The following is a 20,472-nucleotide window of genomic DNA, read 5'->3' as shown; positions in this document are numbered from 1 at the left end:
AGTCCCACTCAAAAGCAAAATAAGAGCCGTCAAGAGAAAGCCCAAAGCGGTGACTCCCCACCATGGCAGCCATGCTCCTCCTTGCCCGGGACGAGGGCACAGCGGGCACCACGGCCGGGGGAGCACAAACCTCCCAGCAGCGACAGCGATGCCCCATCCAGTACCAGGGGGGTGCAGCAGCCATCCAGCGCCCCCCGGCTCTCCCATCCTGCTGCAGAGGCCATCGCAGGCTCCTGGGCATCCACCACCCACAGACATGCCACGGGTGAAGCACCTGACACACATCTGCTGGGTCCAACTGCTGCAGCCCCGTTTGGTGGAGCAGAAAGGCAAGTGAAAGAGGCGAGTGTTTAGGAGAGCCTGGAAATTCAGAGGTTTGACTCCTCGAGACACCATACAGCCATAGGAGCCTTCACCTCAGAGCTCTCCACCCAGGGAGGATGCAGAAGGTGGCACTCATCGTAAATAACAAATCACACATCTGATGCGCCAAAAGGACGGGCCCAAAAGCCAGCAACGGTAAAAATGACCTGAACAGAACAAAACCCAGAGCTATTACTACAGTTCAACAAGTTCACCGTTCCAATGCTACAACTAGAGCTGTTTGCTTTAGCACGCTGTATGTCATCTGAGCTTGCCTCCTCGCTGCTGAGAGTTTTGGCACTTTCTCCAGCGCCAGCAGAGGCTGCAGGTGTGCTCAGCAGCACAGCCCAACCAGCTCCGACCCTCCCCAGCACACGTGGCAAGGACTGGGACGGAATCGGACCTCTCTGCATTTGCACACTTTGCACTTGCCTAACGAGTCACTTATTACCACAGAAAAGAGGGCTCAATATTACACAAAATTTACTATTTTTCCCTCTCACAAAAAGCCAAAATCTGCATTTCCACTGTTTTAGAGTTCTGCTTGCTCCCCTCCCTGGCTGGCATCTTAGGATTTAAAAGAAAACTCTAGCAATTACCAGTTTACATCAAGGCTCTAAAAAAAAAAAAAAAAATCCACTTTCTAATTTTAAACAGGAAACTCTCCCTGGCAAGATCCCAAGAACCCTTCCACGGTGACTTTTATTAAATGCAAGTTTCTCGTCACTGCAACTCTGAGCACAGACCGTCAGCTCCGGCAGAAAGGAAACGGACACAGCCCTGACTCTGCAGACCATCCTGGAGCTGCCTGCTCCCCCCCCCCCCGAGACACATGAAGTCCCTCTGTAAATGGGAAACGTTCATTAAACTACAACCAGGCAGGCATTTTCAAAACAGTGTTTAGAAATACGTTACCTCCTTATCTGCAGTCAGTGAGCACGCCTGGTTTCTTAGAGAGGCCGCAGCATGACACATCTAAACAGGAGCCAAGTTTGAACGATCAAGCAAGACAGAAAGGATGAGCTTCCCCGCCGCAACAGATAATACATACCTAAACTGTTTCAAAACAGTATTAAAGTTGCAATATTCTACATTAGAATTTTCCCCTAAATGCAAAGGTTCAAAACAGATACTACCAAAGAAATCACAACAGCTTCTAACAGCAATTCCCATTCTCATGTCCTACATCATCTGATTTAGAAACCACCCTTCTAATTCCAGCTCTCAAGTGTGTGTTTGCAGGATTAATCACTTCTCTTTGTCCTGACTTGGAAGCCAGTTGTTAAGCTCACCTTTTCGCTCTGGGCTATGAAGTTTTTCTTCACTAATAACTTTGTACAGACTAAACCACTGAGAAATCTTCAGTCCATAGAAACAATCAAGAATCTGGGGGCTTTATACAGGAATTTCTCTATAATGACCAGAAAATGGGCACCTGTACAAAGATGTCCATAACTGCTGGAGGACAAGGCTGAAGTGAAGAGAAACTGAGCTAAAGGTTGCACTGATGCAGCTAAATCACTATAGCAACTGATGGGAGGTAACCGAGTGCAACACCCTACCTGGACAACCGGCGCCAGCCAAAGGAGGAGGTGACACAGCACCGCACACAAGTAAGCTTTCCGCACAACAGAGCTGGATCACTTCATCCCCGTCTGAAACGTTTCAGCAAACCTGACAAAGTTTTCCCACTCGGGTCAGCCTTATCACACAAGTTCAGCTTCGAGTTGATTAAAATCCAACGCTTCGTTACAGATAGCTGAGAAGGGGCAGCAGTCCCGACTGTCTCACCCCCACTGCCCCATTCGCAGACCTGGTGAGTAATGGGACCAAGTGTGTGGCAGAGGCCCTGAGCAGAGCCCCCACCGCTCAGAAGTGGATATATAGACTGGACATACTTTGCAGTAGAGTTTAAAAAGGCTTGACTTAGAAACACAACAAGAATATTATGCAAACACAGCTGACATCCAGGAGGAAAATCCAACACCAGTACAACCCGCCATCAGGAAACAGCACGTTGCATGTGCTCAGCCAGCCCTCACCCTGCACTGGTGGTCTGTACAGCTCTCCACCATCCCCTGCACTACCAACAATTACATTCCCGACCTTTACAATATTAGCAGAGACATGAAAGAGACAGCATCTAAACGTTACTATGCAATTGCTGAAATAAAAACAAAACTGGTTTTAAAACTTGCAGCACATACTTGTTTTAGAACTGCAAAGAACACTGAACAGAGGACAGGAGAGAGGAGATGGAGTTACCCAGGGTATGCATGGAGAGCAGGAGACAGTTCCTTCAGAATAGCATTGACCAGTGCTGCTGCAGAGGACCAGGGGAAAGCAAAGATATTTATTTATTTATTTAAGCAGGTGAAAATACAAACAGAAGTAATCCAAGCTAAACAGTCACTCCATGTGCCTGCCCCAGCAGGGATGGGAGGTACGGTGGCAGAACTCACCAGGACACAAAACCTGCAGCAGATGCTGGAGCCACACAGATGCACCAGTGCCTGGGGACGAGGCCCCAGGCTGCAAACAGCCCTGGCTGCTCACACCAGCAGCCTGCAGGCAGAGTTTAGCCATTCCCACCCTCGGTCCCAAGCAGAAGTACCAGCTCCCCATGCCAGGGCCCCCAAACGGAGAAGGATGCTCAGAAGGAGCCAAGGGCACTGCGGGAACCAGCTCCTCCTTCCGAAGCCAGAGGACAGAGCTGCTGCACAGCCAGTCCTGGAAGGCTACACAGGGATCCTTTAAGTTTAACCATACTGTACACCCGAAAGGAAAAGAAGAAAATACCAATAAAAATAAATAATTTTTTAAAAAATGCCTAAAAGTAGCATCTTCCTCTACAGCAGCCCTACACCAAAGGCACACTTCGGCCCTAATTCAACTAGCTCTAAGCTAGCACGGTAGCAAAACAAGCAGTTCTCGTGCCATCGCTCCTTCGGGAAGGGCACTCATTCCTACCGCTACACTCTCCCCTCTCAGCTTCAGCACAGTAATTTCTGCAGCAACATACCATATCACATGATTATTTCAAATTCAAGGGAAGCTGGCAAAAAAAACCCCAAAACAAACCAACCAAAAAAACACCACCAAAAAAAAAGATATTTTGAGGAAGCTTTTTTTTTCTCCTTTGGAGAGTTTTTCTAACCCAGGTCCCTTCCCTAAACTGCTTCCCCACGCCACTGAACCAAAGCTCTGTGCCAGCAAAAAGAAAAAGCATCCAAGGCAAGGCTGCCCTTAGCAGCTGCATTGGCTTCAAATGCACGTAAAACGACGGCCTCTGTGACACCCATCCTGCATCTGCCTCCTCTTACCCCTGCACAGCACCACAGGCAGTGCCGAGCCCTCCACAAGACTTATTTGCCAAGAGTCCGTATACATGAGTAAACAACAGAAATTCAACTTACAGCGTGGGAATGCAGCACGATTTGCTCATCACGGTGTAAACCTGCTCATGGACATTCTTGTTTTGGTTCGAAATGAACTAGCTTTGGTACAACTTGTAACTGTTTCCAATTCAATTAAGCCAAACTCAAATAAACCATTCTTGAACTGCAAACAATGTCCACAGGGCATTCTAATGTGTAAGTAAATCCTTTGAAAAAATAATAATAAATCAATGCAAACTTTTCTAAGTAGGAAGGGTTGCTAGTAAGCAGAGGATATTTGTTATGAAAATCTCTGAAACAGTCAGAATTGGAAACCAAGCACAGCTTTCTACAAGACACTTTTCAGCGCTGAATTGCAGTGTTTACTTAAGACAGTTAAAAGGATATCGCCAGCCTGAAACGAAGTCAACTTCAAAGTCACACAGTTTCAAGTCCTAAACATGCCACAGCAATCTCATTTTAGGAAAACACATGCTCTATTTTTGTTAAGGGTTCCTCTTCCTCTGCTGTGCAAGAGAAGGAACGTAAAAAAAAAAAAAAAAACCACCCCCCCCCCAAACTTTTACACTCAACACATAATGGAAACATTAAAGAACAAACCCTCTGTCCTTTCTGCTGCAGTATCCAAAGTAGCTGTTTCCACCAAAAGAAGCGTCATTTTATCTTTATCTTCTCCTTTTGTAAATGATCTGTACCACAAGACTGTCAGTCCTCTTTTATTGTCAGGAAGACAGGAGCAGTCCCCGACAGCAGTTACAAACGTCATCTTGCAGGTAAAAACTGCCCTGGGGTTCTCACACTGTATCCATCACATCTCAAGGCGACCTGGGGAGCAGAAGTGGGAGGAAGGCTGCTTCTGCCCCAGTCACACCCTTCCCTTGCCCATTTTGTCATTGGGAGGACTGACTCCAGATCCCCTTCCTCTCCTAAAAGCCGTCCGGGTTAGGCACAGCTACGAGCATCACTCAGTACCGTCTGCAGGGGCTGAACTGTTCAACACCCAGGTAAAAGCAGTAACAAAGACAGCGGGAGCCTTAACAAACGTAAACTACAACACAAGTTGAGAAAGCACCCATTCCCACCCCATAATCCGGCAAGGTTTCCAACAAGACACAGAAACAGCTTTTAATATCCCAAATATTTTGAATGGGGAAAATTGTGACAAAAACACCACCTTTTACCTCTTGGCATGCTATGTTTAAATGGAAGGCTGTAGCCTTTTTTGTTTCCCCGTCTTTTTTTGAATATTAAAATGCAGAAGACCCACCGGTTGCCATCAGTAGTAAAAAAACCAAGGCTCTGTCTGACAAATCTCCACCCATGTTCTCCTGGTCCCAGTGGTCGACAGCTTCAGTGGGGGGACCTGAAAACCACAACCCACCCACGGAGCCCCCGACAGCAGCACACCAGCAGCCTTCCTCCCCGCTCCCACCGCTCTCGCCAGCTCCAGATGAAGAAGGCACAGCCCAAATTCAGCAGCAGACAAGAACTTTGCTCCCAAACATCCTGCTGGCCAGTTAATTTCTATTTCGGTGGCACCTAAACCTCTGAAGGTCCAAATCCTCTGGAAAGCTCTGCGAGGCACCCAGCTCCTCCTGCATGGACCAAGGTGGGGCGTAAGGAGGGAGCTGGGTCACTCACCCTCTTTGCTTTCTGTAATAAGCCTCACTTGGGTATTTCTCATTGGGCCTCAGCAATTCAGTAGCCTGTGCCATTGCACTGACCCTGCCTCAGCACGCCAGAAGAGGCCCCAGCCGAGCTTTCGAGAGAGGACGGAGCTCAGAAGACAGCTCTATCACGCTGAAGACCAGTGATGGGGACACCGTGTAATTCACTATCTCCAGAGGGTGGCCAGCGTTTCCTGCAGAATCTCATCAAAAGCATCCCACTAATCATTGCTACTTCACAGGCTTCGCACCCAGAAGCAAGAAGGAACTGAGAAAAAGACGGCTGAACGAAGAAAAACCAGAGTCCCAACGTTCAGCTCCTACCTGAAGTAACCACACAGTTTCACAGCCCAGTGGCCACTCAGACTACATGGAAAGGAACCTCAACTCCAAACAAAGAGCACTCATCACATCAGAAACACAAAGTGATGCTACTCAGAGCAGCATCGATGGAGGAGTAGTTGGTTGGACAGTTCCAATTGCATTGCCAAGAGCAGGAAAACCTTGCACGGGGCTTCTGGCGACCAGGTCTACAGCCCTGGGCACAGCTGGGAGGTTTCAAGCAAAGAGAAGCCACTTGGTGCCACCCCTGCTGTGAGGCTGACCCCAGCCAGCCACTGCTGCGCAGAGCGGAGCTCAACCCTCCTCCACAGCAAGCTTTGAGCAATCCCCCAGGCGCTTCCAGGGCTTGGCTCAGTTGCTCAAACATCTGCAGTTCCAGGTGAAACTGCTGCAAGCCCGCCGTGAAGGGAGCTTTTCATGCAGGGCTGCTCTGGCACCGGACCCACCACCTGGGGAATTTCCAGGATCTCATGCAAACCTCCAGGACTTCCACGCTGTTCAAAATAAAGAGGAAACAGTGGAGAAGGGTGTTAAAATAAGGCAACCAAGGAAAAAATCTGTGGCAGCTCCTTCAGACAGATGCTGCTATTGGCCAAGTAACGGGTTTCTGAAATAGCAGGGGGTCATGAGGTGTTGACCGCCCTCCCAGGGGCTGGGCATCCCATGCCAGCACGCAGCACACGTCCCACTCCATGCACAGCAGTGTGTGCGGGCTAGCAGCAACGCCTGGTGCACCACCTCCTCTCCCCTCTGTGAGCCATGCAGTATTGCCACAAAACTCATCCCTCCGGTCCTCCTCAATCATCAGCCTGTCATTGAAGCAGCGCACACTTGTCTTCCACCGTCCTTACTCCTTGGCCAACAATGCAACCCAACCGCTGGCACACTCCTCCCCACCTCCTCTCCCTCCGGCTGTGCTGCAGAACCACCATGCCTACAGGAGCTCGTCCTGAGGAACAGGATGAAGTTCAAAATGTACACCTGCCTACACCTTCATACACGGCTCTGCTGAGACTTGGACTCTCTAAGACTACAAACCCTGGCCAACGCAACCAGGCCTCCTCCACGCCAGTGCTCTGTGCTCCCGAAAGCAGCAAAACCAGGAAGGATAAAAAGATGGTACAAAATGAAGACCAACCAGTCCTGATTCTCCAGTACCAGAGCACAGGTCTCCAGTACAACCCACCTGCCGCGAGGTGCCAAACTGCTCTGGGCGACCCCTCTACTCCCCGGCTGCCCCCAGCACAGAAGGTACCCCCATCCCCACCCCACGAGCAGGGCTGGCAGTCATCACCCCAGTGAAAAACCTGGCTCAGACAAGGAGATTCACGTCTCCCATCCTCCCTCACCCTAACAAAGGTCAACCAAAGCAGGACCGGCAATGATCCTGCAGAACAAGGCCTGTGACCAACACAAGAAGTAACTGCAGCAAGGAGGCAGGGGAACCGGACAGGGGAACCGGACGCCTGCAGTTGCTCGTGTGACACACAGGTACCGCACGATGCTCGGCCCGGCTGGGTTCAGACCTGCCACGTTACCAGAAATGCATTACCCTAGCTGCCTCCCTCCTCTCCAAGGTGCCAGAACAAAATTCCCCAGCATATGCAAAGCATTGGGAAAACAAGGAAGGCTTACAGCACGAATTACTTAATCTACAACATGGACAGAGAAGAGGACATCCTTCTCTAGGGACTTCAGTGCAATTATGACTAGAGCACTGCAGCCCCGGGTAGGAAGGTATTTGTGTACCAGAAAGCAGCGGGAACAAAGCGTAACAGCTTGTGAGTTATCTGGAAGGGGAGGGGGGGGGAATTGAGAAAGTAACAAAGAACAAAATTTAAAGGATGTAACAATGCTCTGGGAATTTAAGACGCATTACAATTTTTCATAATTAACCCCCACTTACAGTCTCTGCATGTGAACTACGTATTATCCCATTTCATACTCCAGCTGAGGCAAACATTTGGTGGCTTGCCCAAAGTCAGCGTCAGAGCTAAAACGGATCTTTTGACTTCCAAACAAGCTCACAGTGTTAAGCTGCTTTTAACTGTCTCTACGGAAGATGAAAAACAGAAAGAAGAAAGGAATTGGGGAAGGAAGTACGTAGGACTAAAAGGGACAAAATTAACAGGAGAAAATTAAAGAGGAGAAATTTAGGCTCTGACATCTGAAGGAGCTTTCGAGGAGCAAACGCCTGAGTGCTGCAGACCCATCTCCCAGAGGAAAGGCCGGAGCTCCCATTCCTCAAAGCCGGAGGTGAAAGCACTGACTGTGGCACCCGGGGGGACATGGTGAGCCCCACCAGCCCCAGTGGAACCCACTGGGTGTTTTCACCTCCAACGACAGGGCCCAACGCCACCCTGGGCACCTGCTGTCCCCTTGTCCCCAGCACTGTCGGGGAGGGAAGCCCCGCTCCCAGCCCCAGCACCGGAGGTGCCAGCTCAACCCCACTTTGCATGGAAATCTCGCCGGTTCTCAGCCCACGGCATGCATTACGCTGGGGGGCCGGGGGCGCCTCGCATTAGACACCAACAAAGCAGAAGGTTAATTTGAAGCTCACAGCCCCGCTGCTGCGCGCTTGTCTCTCCCTCGCCCTCCCTCCTCGCTCTCCTTTCTGTGCAAAGCCTGACATCTACAGTTCTGTCTGGCACAGTCAGGGGCTGCCGATGGGAACGGCACGCAAGGACAGCGGGGACGCAGCAGCCAGCCGGGCTCTGCTCCTCTGGGCAGCCCACAGCCGCTCGGCACGGTTCTGCTTGTTGGCACACCGTCAGGCACAAAGCAACCTCAGCCCAGCCAGGGGACACGCGCTCGGAGCAAAAACCACCCTGGCAAGACCACCCTGGGATACTGCTCCTCGGCGGCTGCCAAAGCGCCAGCGGCCACCGCACACCACTCAAGCTCATCTGAGACCTGCTGCTGCGCATTGACATCGAACGCTGTCGAACAGAGCAAACCCAAAGAGAACTACAGCCTCACGGCATCACATCCGCAGCGGTACTGCAGGAACTTACTGCACCCCAAGCACTTCAGGGGCAGCCTTTCTGCTCTGCTTCTGGAGGTGTCCGAGGGTCTGCCCCCCAGCTTCTGCAACACAAGAGGTACAGGTGAAACGCACAAGCTGGTGTGCACAGCCTGAATCCCAAACACCTTCACACCGCAGGAGCAGCTCTAGTCGCAGATTCTGCAACTCTCAAACCTGTGCCTGAGACACCAAGTAGCTCTGTGCTTCATGCACTCCCCCTGCTCCTGCTCAGTCCTCTGAACTAACCTCCACGCTGGCCAGCACATTTTACCATTACAGGGTATCTCACCAAAAATACTTTGGTGAAAAATCCCCAGATTCTGCATCATCCCAAACAACGTGCACCTGACTGCAACTCTCAGCCCAAATGACATGCACCTGACTGCAACTCAGCTGGCTGTGCCTCTGCACCCCCCTCGCCTCCCCCTTCTTCACTCAACTCTGTTGTAACAAGAAGGAAAGACCAAAAACCTCTGAGCCTGTCACCAGACGTCACAGGCATTCAGGAAACCCAGCAACCCAACCTAGCAGGATCAAGCGCATCATCGCGATGTTACTACCAACATTCAAGTACGTGCTCTGAATCCTGCGGTGAGCATCAGTCTGTTTGCACAAGACGGTCGGTGGCAGCATGGCAAAAGGAGGGTTAAAACTCCTGCTACCGAACCAAGCCAACCAGCCATTTTGGAGCTAGGCTACCACCAGCCAGGGAATCTCCGCTCTGAGTCCAAGGCAAACGCGAGGCGGGACGCGGGGTGCTTCGCTGCCGCTGATGGGGACCTGAGGGGTCGGGAGCTCCCAATCATGTCTGCTCCCATCCTCCCCCAGGAGGGACCAACTCTCCCGCAGGCACGCTTGGGCCATCAAAATAAACATTTACTAAGAGCTAACGTGTCACAGGCCCTGCAGGTTCCACTTTCCCAGATACTGGGGCTTGGGGGAGGACGGGAGAAAACCTCTTACCAGAACTGCCACGCACGCCGTCTGCTCCAGCATCATTGCTGAGCAAAGGAACACGCGTGGCGCAGCCCTCACCAGGATTTAAGACCCGAAAGCCCAGGCACTACAGGGCCAGCACCCTCCTGCTCCCCAGCAACGTCCACCATGCAACCGAAAACACTGGCTTGTTTTCCAGCAGGGGGGGGGAGTAAAAAAATACTGCTGCTCTGCTTTGCCTTCTATTAGCAAGAGGCATGTTTGGCACTTGTGACATAATGAAATTACAATCAACAGCTAAGTGTCTTTCTCCCAGCAGCAAACTCAAGGGCAAAGCGGGGTGGCTGCAGCCCGCCAGCAGCAGGGCTCCTCAGCACCCACACCGTCCCACTGTCCTTCCACCTCGCCAGCTGGCCGGGCTCAGCCCCACGCCGCCGGGACCCCAGGACCCTCCTCAGCAGCTCCCGGGACATGCCTGGAGCCACCCGTCAGCTGTGGCCTGCACAGCCGCCGGTGCAGGTCTCCCTTCCTGACGCTCCCAACCGAAAAAATAATTTCAGATGGGAATGAACTTTAAACTGTATTTACAGTCCGCCTCTGGAAACACACACAGTGCACACCTGGCGCAGAATACCACCGCTCTCCCGCCAGCGTTGCTGTGGAGATGAACACCCACCTCCCGCACTGACAGATGGACACGTCTGTCCAGCAGAGCCAACGAAGAAGCGCAGGAAAGTGCTGGCTCCTTGCCGGCACGGCAGGACCCCGAGCGAGACCCACAGCATCTATGGGGGGAAGGAGAGACACGGACACGAGCAGGCTGGCACGGCTCGCTCCCCGACCGGCAGCTACGGGGCAGGAGCATGCCAGGGCGTCCAGGTCCAGTGGGATCCCCGACCCAGCGGCGAGGACCGCTGTCTTCCCAGCTGCCGGCAGCAAGGGAAGCCTGGCTCATCCACCCCGGTTTTGGTGTAGTGATGTTGTTTTTTTTTTTTTTTTAAACTAGCTGGAATTTATCTATTTCTCCAATCCCTGCCTACACACAAACCCAACCTCGGGAGCAAACAAAAATGCATGAATCGCAGATCAGAGACAAAGCAGGAGGCGGGACGGGCGGCCCTGCTCCCTCCTGCCCTCACCTCACCCCACGGCGCGAGGCGGTTATATTTAGGTACCGCCACGGTCTGCGGTGCCGCGGCCCCCCTCGGGCACGGCGCAGAATGCAGATTTTCCAGACAACAGACCACAACAGCTCCGTCAAAACCATTAGAGGCTGCGGCGCCCAGGCCTGCGCACAGATGTTTTGATTCCCACTCTCCTGCCACGACAGCCCTCGACAGCCCTGTCGCCGCCGCGCCGCCACGCGCTGGACACCCGGCCCGAATTTCGGCTGGCGAGAGAGGCAGAGAGGAGACAAGGGCAGCCCCGCTCCCCACTGGAGCGGCTCCTCTCTCTGGTCTCCCCTTGCCTCCCTCTGGGGACGGCGAGGCCAGCCTCCCAGAGGGGTGTGTGGGGACACCCCACCATGAGGAAACAGAAGCAGCGCAGAGGGAGGACAGCCCCCGTGGGCACCCCAATCCAGCCCCGGGGGTCTCTCCCAGGCCGAAGCCCCCCACGGGCGGGCGGTCGCCAGAGAGCACAGGACTGGCGCAGCCCCACCAGCGGCACGGGGGTCCCGCACGTGGCCGGGCCATGGGGAGCAGGCAGGACCCGGCTTTGTTCCCGGCCCACCTCTGGGACGCGCCTGCCGGCACACAGCCCCCGAAGCCACACAAAGGCCGAAGCTTGGCCGCGCTCAGGCGAAGGGAAGTGGGGAGCCATGAAATACTCGGCCTCTTCCCAGCCCTGAACCGCACCGCTCTCCCCAGCACAAACACACCTCCAGCGCCGGCACCGCGGCAGGGCCGGCGCGCGCACCACCACCCGCACCTACGAGAAGATGGTTGCTGAGAACTCTCCCACCACAGATGAGCGAATCTGACACCACCGGGGGAAATGCTCACGCGAGGGAGTCGAGCCCCGGCAGAACACAGTGTGTGAATAAAGTTGATGTAAAAGCCCGCTAGTCATTTTTCAGCTTCTCCATGCAACATTTTTTTAATTATTATTATTATCACTATTATTATTTTTGAAAGCGTAAGGAAGTGTTAACGGGGAGGCTAACGCAGCCGGCCATATGTCCATCGGTTTGGGATTTAGCGATCCCCGCTGAAGCCGTTAAACTGCTGGCCAGGCCCAAAGTAAATCTGCTCTTCCGCACTGCTCCCGGCCTCCGGCACGGCACCGACGGGGACCGGGGCGGGGGGTCAAAACAGAGAGATGAAAGAGGGACACGCGCCTCTGCTTTTGTCAACGCGGCCGCCGCCGGGCCCTGGTTTGACAGCAGCCACGACAAGGCCGGGCAAAGGTGCCAGGCGTGCGGGGCTGCCCGTGCCGCCTCTGCCCGCCCGAGCAGCACCTTGGCTCGGTCCTGCGGGAACAAAAGGCAGCGGCAGGGCGGGAGGGAGGGTATGGGGGCTCCCGGTGCCGAGGGCCAGCGCCGCTGCGAGCGGCACCGCTGCCGCACAGGAGAGGGGCTGGAGCAAACTTCCTGCTGCCCACTCCTCCCAAAATGACCGCGTTTAAAAAGAAAAGAGGAGGGGGGGGAGAAATACAAATACAGCAAAGCAACCTCTGCCTCCAGACGCGGAGTTTCTCTCCCCTCTAATATGCCTTTTGTTTGCTTTTGTTTCTGGCCGAAGGTGGCCCGCGGAGTGGGACCCAGGCGGGAGGGCGGCTCGGGAAGCCGGGTCCCCGCACCGAGGCCGGCGCAGAAGGACAGCCCTCGGCTTTGAGGCAGAGCAGGAGCCCCGGCGAGCCCTGGGCCTGCCTGCGGGGCCAGTGTTGCACGGCAGCGGGAAGCCCGGCATGGCCCCGCTGCCGCTGGTGGGGGCTGCAGGGGGTCGGGGGGCTCAGGCCGCCCCACTGCATAGCCACCCCCCAGCCTCTGCCGGTGCTGCAGCCGAAAAGCCACGCTCCGTCTTGCGTTAATGCCGGACCAGACAGTGCTCCCTAATGAGGGAGCATTACAATCAGCTTGTAATGCTGAATTTTTAATGCTGCCGAGGGCTCTGTTACATAATAAAGGGGGAAACGGGAGCAGAGCGCGGCCGGCGGGGTGGCCCGCTCCCCCCAACCCGGTGCAGGTGGCGGCCCCGGCCCACCGGCCACCCCTCGCGCCCCCTGACCCGCCGCTTACCGCCAGCGCCGCGGGACGGGTCGCACACAACACCCATCGGAGCTCCTGCCCTGCCGGGAGGGTTGCACAAACTTTCCTCAAGTGCGTGGAGGGGTGATGCCAAAACGCTCGCTCTCGTCTCCGCCAGAGCTCGGCCGGGAAATGATTTAAAAGCAAAGTTCACGAGCATGTTAACTGCATGCTCTCGTATGTTCCCGTACATACGGTCTGCGCTGCTCCTCTCAGTAATACCCTAAGACTGTAAATCTATAACCACTGCAATGATTTAGTGATTAAAAACATGATAACATATTGTGTAACTGCAAACCACAGAATCCCTGCCAACTCTCCTCCAAGATACAGGAACAAAAATACAGAAAATGTGTTGCTCGCAGCAGTCTTCCTAAACTCAACGGAAAGATTTTAATAATAATAATAATAATGAAAAAAAAAAACCTAGACATCAGAAAAAGGCTGGATACAATGCAAGGCTGGAAAAAAAAAATTAAAAGACAGTTTTAAATATGATTCTTGCTCTAACAAATTACGATCTAAACATGCCTCTCTTTTTTTCTCTTTTTAAGTTTGTCGTAACTGGAATAACTGGTCTTGTGTGATGTCTTGCATATTCAAAGTGCTTTGTAATAGGATACGGAGACCAAACCTTATTTGCCTAAACTCAATGGGTTTTATTTTTTCCCCTCTCCCCCCCCCATTTCTTTTCCTTTTATTTTCTCTCCTCCCCCCCCTTCTCCCCTAACAAGAGGGGGGTGGGGGGGAGGCAAAAAGAAGAGAGGGCTTTAAGCTATAAAGAAAATACCTGAAAGCGGAGGCTGCAATTTGTAATATGGCGAGGAAAGCCAAATATTATATATATTTTTTTTTAAAGGCAGCTGTGGGAGTTTTGGCCTCTAAGCAGCCAACTTGACCCCATTCTCTCTATTCTCTTATTTCCCCCGTTGCAGGATTCCTGCACCTTCAGTCGGATTCGAACTCAATGTGACCCTAAGGAGGGAGTCACCGAGCCTCAAGAAAATTGCTCCATATTAAACAGGAGCGAGAAGAGGAGAAAGACAGACAGACAGCCGAGGAAGGGACACGTATATATTACATATCCGCACAAAGTACAGGACATACCCGAGAGCAGCTTCAAGCACAGCTTGAAAGAGAAACAGACCTTTCTTGGAATAAAAAAAAAAAAAAATTTTTTTTTTTTAAAGTGGGGGAGGGAGTTTAACAATTAAAAAAAAAAAAAACAACAACACAGAACCCAAATTATAAATAATTCACACTAAGAAACCCGCGTGTGCGTGCCACATACATACACGTATATACACAGACATACAGACGTATGTGTCCCCCACACAAACACACACTCTCCTCCGGAGGGTGAGTTTCAGGAGAGCACGAATCGCCTTCCCTCCGAGGGCGAGGAGCACAGTTTATTCAGAGGAATCAATAGGAAAGAGCATTTGCAAATATTTAGATAAGCGCCGTGCGATTCAGCATTAAGTAATTAAAAACTGAAACTGAGAAGGGGGGGGGGGGGGGGGATCGGCCTACAGTGGCGTTTGCTGCCTTCACCTCTCCCATCCCCCTTAGCCGCATTCTTCCCCCCCCCCCCCAAAAAAAAAAAAAACTGAGCCTGCCCGCGGAAAACAAAAATCATCATTACTCTCGCTCGCAAGGCCGCTCCGGGGCACCTCCCGGCGCGGGGCCCGGGCGGGCGGCGGACCGGGCCGCCGGGGGCCGGGGCAGTTTTAGGCACTTCTTCGCCCCTTTGTTTTCCAGCGCGTCACCGGCGCGGAGCGGCCGCGGGGCACCCGGGGGGGGTGGGGGGTGCCCGCCCGAGCAGCCTCTCGCCGAGCGGGGGTCCCGGGAGGCGCCGGCTCCGCGGAGCCCACGCGCGACCGGCGCGGAGCACGCGGGGCCGGGCCCCCGCCACCGCCGCCGCCCCCGGCCGCCGATCGATGCCCGAGCCCCGCCGCCGGCCCCGCCGCGCACAAAGCCGGGCAGCGCCGCGCCCGCTGCTCCGCGCCCGCTCCGCGCCCCGCGGCCATGGCCGGCGGGCGGGGCGGGGGCTCCGCGGGCGCGCAAGCGGGCCCCCGCGGCGCCGGCACCTGCGCGTCCCCGGCGGCGGCGGCGGGGCTCCGGGACGGCGAGCGGCACAAAGTTTGCTGGGGGATCCGGGGCGGTGGGTGGGAGCGGGCGGGAGGGGGGGCCGGACCAGCCCCATGCAAAGCAGCCCGGGCGCCCCGAGCAGGAGGAGCCCGAGCGGGGGACAGGGCAGAAAAGTTGCCACTTACGCGGTCGCTGCTCCGGCGGCGGCGGCGGCGGCGGCGCTTTTAATCCCGGGCGGCGGCGCGGGGGCTACAGATCCCATGCAGGCTGCGGCGGCTGCGGCGGCAGGAGCGCGCTCCGCGGAGGGGCCCGGGGCAGCAGCAGCGGGAGCCGGGGGCAGCAGCCGGAGCCGAGCGGGAGCCGCCGCCGCCGCCGCCGCTGCCCAGCAGCAGCATCGTTGTCGGGGAGTTTGCAGCCCCCCGGAGAGAGGGGGCCGCGGGCGGCGGCAGCAGCAGCGGCGGCGGCGGTCGGGTCGGGGCGGAGCGGCGCGGCGCGGAGCGGAGCGGGCGGCGGGGCTGGCGGTCGCCGGAGCAGGAAGCGCCCGGACTCAGATCTGATGATTGGGAAGAAAAAAAACTCTTTGGATCTTTATTCTGCTAATTAGTTTCCTGCAAAAAATGGCTGATTAGTGCAGTGCGCATGTGCCTCATTACCCAGGCACGACGGGAAGGGCTAATTAGCCACCTTCTGGATCAATAAGATTCAGCCCAGGCGGCGGGGGAGGGAGCGAGCGAGCAGGAGCGGGCGGGGGGAGCGCGGCGGCGGCGGCGGCGCCGCACCGAAACTTGGGGCAAGCGGCCGGCCCCCAGCCCGCGGCGGGGGGGGCGCCGCCGCTCCGCGCCTCTCCGCGCCCTGCCGCGCAGCGCCGCGCCGGGGAGGGGGCGCGCGGGCCGGCCGGCGGGCGGCTCCGCTCCGCACCCGCTCCCGCTCCGCGGCGGCGGGGCGCTCCGCGGGGCCACCTGCCCCCCGCGCCCCGGGCGGGGCCGCGCCGCCCCGCGCAGGGCAGGGCAGGGTAGGGCGAGGACGACCCCCGCCGCCGGCGCCGCCGCCGAAGTTTTCCCCGGGAGGAGCCGGGAAAGTTGTGGCCGGCAGCGAGCGCAACTTTGTGCCGCGCCGCCCCGGCCCCGGCGGCCCCGGCGCGGGGCGGGCCGCGGGCGCGGAGGGCGGCGGAGCGGCCCCGCAGCATCCCCGCGGTGCGGCGCGGCGCGGCCCGGCCCGCGCTCCCCATTCAAACTTTGCGGCCGCTTTTCCGAGCGGGACAGCGGATCAATACGGCCGCGTCCAGCCTCGCTGGAAGCCGGGCTACAGGTTTCACCAGCCATCGCTGGCAACAGCTTTGTCATTTTCTAAAAATAAGAAGCTAAAAGTTATTGTAGAAGAAGGGGCTTTTTTTGTCCCCTGCACAATATGCCTTTTGTGAGTTTAATGCCATTCTGGGGCTCTCTATAGCCCCGGACAATGGGGAACTCCAGGAGGCGGCTGTGCCTCTGCCTTTTTTCTTTCTTGCTTTCTCTTTTCTCCCCCCACCCCCTCCTCTTTTTTTCTCCTTTTTTTTTTTTTTTCTTTTTTTAGGAAAGGATGCAACATTCCTCCAGTCCCAACAGAACCTCTGGTTTGATTAAATAAATATTTCTCTAGCTTTACGGTAACATTTTTCACTTTCTGTTCGGGTCCATCTGCGATTGCTATTTAAAATTTTTATTTCCAGCAGCTTTTCCCTTCCCATTCCAGCCCTGGCAAAAAAAATGTAGATGATCGCTGGAAACATGGAATTTGAATTTTAGGAGGAAGTGAACCAGTAAAGAACCTCTATCCAGCCTTCAGGAATATGTTTTCTTCATCTTTCTGTAAGAGACTATTTTATTACTGGCAGAAATACAGCTGAATTAAATCATCTCTCTTGAAAATCTAAAGAAGCTTTTCAGATTTCTTTTTTTTCTTGTTGCGTTTTTTTTTTTAATTTTTATTTTTAATAGTAACCCAAATAACTAACTTCCTGGTTTGTTTCATAGCATTGAACAAGGAATGCAGTTGCGGTCAGTTTTTCCATTTGGGAGAACCTTAATGTAGATGTATTTTATACTGAAAGGTAATAAACTGCATGTTTGTTAGTAAGTATTTTTAATGAAATATATCAAGCTTTCCATATTTCTTAACATGGGGATAGTCATTCGAAATTTTGACAAGTCCCTTTAGTGGGCTGGGGGGGGATGAAAGAAGAGGACAGATTATTAGAAATTTGAAGAAGGGCTGTACTAGTTAATACATTACTGGAAGTGTCTTGCATTAGGAAGATATTCACAGGCTTTAAGAATCAAGGTTTAATATGTACCATAGTTATTTGAATATTATAAATGCAGCACTGATGTGTCCTGTTATAATGCGCATGCTGTGTATGAGTTCTTATGATTTGTTAAATGGATAGACTCCAGTATGTTACCAGTTTGCCTTTGAAAGCTGCCCTTAAAAATTTGTCAGTCCCTGCTCAAAATATGTTTGTCTAGCTTTATGGAAGAATAATTGTTAACATTACTTGCCCTTCCAAAAAAAAAAAAAAAAAGGAAACCCCGACAAAAACAAACCTAACCAAAAAAAGAAAGAAAAAAAAAAAAAAAACCAAACCCAAAACAAAACACCAAACCCAAGCCCCAAACCAACAAGCCCTGGGGCAAGCAGAATTTTTCAGGGCTGCTTGGTGCGTTATATCTGTAAAGGTGCATGTAATTTGCAACTGTTGTTTTTGCTGAATATGAAACAAACGTGTTTTGATGATAAAGTTGAGGCAAGAATAAAGTAACCTTTGTCTTTTAGTACTTGGAATAACTTAGGAGAAGTGCCTATTTTCACCAGGGGCTGTATGTAGATCCGGTGGACCGGTCTGAGAATGGGTGCTGCCTATGTACACACTTTTTGCCGAGCAAAGAAAAAGTAAACATGTGGAGAAGGTGGCAAGCAAATCTAATAACTCTGTTGATACTCCAGAAATAGGCACCTTCGCAGTAACATGTGCAAACGCAGAGTCTGGTAGTCATGTACATTTTCTTTGCGTTTGCATCGCGAATTCTAGTTTTGTGTTGCTGTCCTCTAATTTCCCATGACAACATATGGATTCCATAAATGCAAACATGCCGAAGTGCATCTGTCTGAGTAGTTAACACAAACCAAACATCCCCCTTTTCGGCAATTCTGCTGCTCCTCTGGCCGTGCTGCGCTGTGCCTTCCTGCAACAGCCTCTTGCTGCTCCTGCATTCTTGTCCTTTCGTGCTCCCGGGGTGATCCCGAGTGCCCCGAAAGGGAGGAGGGCAGCGGGCGCCGGGGTCAGGGGCACCGAGACCGCGGCCATGCCCAGGAGCGGAGGGGTTAAGCAGGGAGAGGGGAGCGCGCCCTGCGGCCCCCCACCCTCCTGGGAGCTGGCTCTGCTCTGGGGTCAAGTCCTAGGACATCTTCCCTCCCCTCCTGGTCAGGGCAGGAGATGAGGCTGGGAAGGGGAGCAGCCAGATGAAGCGGATGGCAGAGGTTTGTCGCTCATCCTGAGCGCAGCCATCCAGGGGTTGGGGAATGGAAGAGTTCTCATTTCTATCAGGGTGCAAAAAGAGGCGGCGAGGGGTGTGCGTGCATGTGAAAAGAAGGGAACGAGCAAGTGATGACTGCAGGACAAGCCGGATAAACCACTGTGCAAATACCAAATAAATCTAAGGAATTCAGGAATAATTTGTACAGTAATTGTTAGGTACAGCATTCAAACACATACGTGTACGCGTTTCTCCTCTAGAAAATTTACTTCTCTTAAGATTTCTTTGTTCTTTGGAAAAAAGACAATCCAGTTCCTAAAATATAAGAAGGGACTACCCTTGCTTTAATTAGAAATCTTGATACAGCCTCATCTGTAATACTAGGGATGCCTCTTGTTTCTATATATCTTTACACATGCATAGAAAGGATTTTTGGTTCAAAAAGCTTTTAATGTGCTTAGTAGAAAGAAGCTCTCAGTATCAGATCTGCAGGGAAAATAAGACTGATTTTTCCCATAGGAAACTTGTTAAAGACGCAGTTGAATTATTAGATTAACCCTATTTTTTTGTCTCGCAGCATATCTGATATATTTGCGCATAGAATCATATAGTTTCATTTATATGTTATTTTGAACAGATGGAACTAATACCGGCACTTTAAAGGAAAGTTATTATTTGTAAAAACGTATACAGATTAAGAGGAACAACTCTGAAGCAAAATGTTTTTCTGAGGCAGCGCATATGGCTTTGGACATAACTTCCAGAAAAGATGGTTGTTATCTTTGACATGTAAAATAGGGGTAAGCGGCTTCGGGTCCCCGGGTTCTGCAAGGCAACCAAGTCCTCCCCTAGGAATACCACTTGGCTGCCCAGTGGCTTAGGAGCAGCTCTGTCCTGAGGCAGGAGTGGGCCAGATTTGCCTAGGGCGGTGGTGAAAGCAGTTGACTACGGTGAATTTTTAGGGAGCCGCAACCGTATTGCATGTCTCGGCCACCAGGCTAGCTGCGCACTGCCTCCCTCCACCTGGCACTGGGGGGGAATGGGGCTAAAGCTTTGAGGTGGAAGAGGCCAACTGGACACGAGGGACTAATGTATGGATACAGTAAGAAAAAAGTTCCAGGCTATCTTTTTAAATTCAAGCTTTAAAAATTACTGCGGGGGGGAAGTCCCGCTGAGAAAAAAAATCTCCATAATATCATGCACTTACATAGCTTCGTGCTTCTTGGAAATATGTCTGAAGAATTAGAACAAAGCGTAGAAGGCCGGAGTCCTTGAAGGAGCTCCAAATGATAAAGTCTGCCATTCATTTTAAACACAGCGTGCATTGTGAAAACACAGGTCAATTTGAAGGCATTTGTCAGATTTCCAGTCCTCTCTACTCCTTTGCAATGGAAATTTGCAATCAAATCCCTGCACTAGAGTTGGGATGTCTGGCTTTATCAGTTTTTATTACTTTATACTCAAAGCATTGTCCAGGTAAGCTATCTTGTGATTTAGAAAGTTTGTTTGCATGAAGTTGCATTTAAGAAGGGGGAAGGCTGACATGAATTAGGCTGGAGCAGATGCATTTATTTAGGGGTTTGGCGAGGGGGGAAAGGGCAGAGGATCAGCAGCGACTGATTGCAAAGGGCTGTCTAAGCTGCAGAAGCGATCTGATACCATTTAAAGACGCCCAGCAAGAGGCATGGAAAGGGATATTCCAACAGCAGCGTGTTCATTGTTGGGATGCAGAAATGCAGCAGGGCTTAGAGAGAGAGGGCTGGGGAGACGCGCTGCTGAGCAATTCTAGCCAGATAACGTGAATTTCTCCTGTAGGCACGTCCGTGTTGTTTAATGGGTAGGGGGCTGCCTCCTTTATTGCTGAGAGAGAGGTGTGGGTATGCTCGAGGGG

This window comes from Vanellus vanellus (assembly GCF_965231255.1).
Source record: "Vanellus vanellus genome assembly, chromosome: 12".
NCBI lineage: Eukaryota > Metazoa > Chordata > Aves > Charadriiformes > Charadriidae > Vanellus > Vanellus vanellus.
The sequence above is the reverse complement of the archived record's forward strand: the minus strand, read 5'-3'. Positions refer to the sequence as shown.